This window comes from Humulus lupulus, chromosome 4, assembly GCF_963169125.1.
Source record: "Humulus lupulus chromosome 4, drHumLupu1.1, whole genome shotgun sequence".
Taxonomy (NCBI): domain Eukaryota; kingdom Viridiplantae; phylum Streptophyta; class Magnoliopsida; order Rosales; family Cannabaceae; genus Humulus; species Humulus lupulus.
Window position 1 is genome coordinate 194,756,300 of NC_084796.1, and position 1,007 is coordinate 194,757,306.

The window sequence follows — 1,007 nt, forward strand, 5'->3', positions numbered from 1 at the left end:
GTATAGTTCGATAATGGTCCAAGAGTCTAGATTAGTGGGTCATTACAGTGTATTAGTAAGAGTCAACAAGGCAGCTTGCAGTTCATTAGGCCTCTCAGGTTGAGGCATTGATTGTTGAGGCCTAGGCTGTTGTGATGACGAAGCTTGATTCATAGGTGGCTGAGGCATGTTATTCTGAAATTGGCCCTGAAACTGAGGTTGTTGGCCTTGATTATTCTTCCACGAAAAATTGGGATGATTTCGCCACCCAGGATTGTAGTTGTTGGAGAATGGATTATTGAGTGGCCTTTGAAAGTTTCCCACCGCTTGAACTTGGGCATGATCCATTAGGGTGTTATTATTCATACAGATAGGGCACTGATCGACAGAATGAGCACCACCACACATTTCACACCTTACTGCCATCTGAACCGCATTAGCAGATACACTGCTCTGTTGTAACTGCTTTGTCAGAGAGGCTACTTGCGCTGTTAGAGCAGTGATTGCATCCAGCTCATGCACCCCAGCTACCTTTCTAACTCCTGATGATCTTTCCTCAGACCATTGATGATTGTTTGTGGCCATGTCCTCTAGCAGCTCATAAGCACCAGTTGCGCTCTTGCTCATAAAAGTGCCACCTGCTGCAGCATCAATAATGGTTCTGGTTGTAGGACATAAACCATTGTAGAAATTCTGTACTAGCATCCACTGTTCAATGCCATGATGAGGACATCTTCTCAGGAGTTCCTTAAACCGTTCCCAAGCTTCATACAGTGACTCTCCGTCATTCTGGCAAAAGTTATTTATTTCTCCCCTCAATTTAGCAGCTTTGGACGGAGGGAAGAATTTGGAAAAAAAATTCTGAGCTAGATCTTGCCAGGTGACAATAGAATTTGGCTGCAGCGAATTCAGCCAGCTTTTAGCTCTATCCCTCAGAGAAAATGGGAAAAGCCTAAGCTTGATAGCGTCATCACTCACCCCATTATATTTGAAGGTTCCACACAACTCCAGAAAGTTGGACAAATGGG

At 44.3% G+C, this 1,007-nt stretch overlaps 1 non-coding gene across 1 annotated transcript; it reads left to right on the plus strand.

Moving 5' to 3' along the window:
- Positions 1-694: 694 nt before the first annotated feature.
- Positions 695-801, plus strand: LOC133833619 (small nucleolar RNA R71). Its single transcript, XR_009892990.1, has one exon. It is a non-coding gene; the product is annotated as a small nucleolar RNA R71 (small nucleolar RNA).
- Positions 802-1,007: the final 206 nt, after the last annotated feature.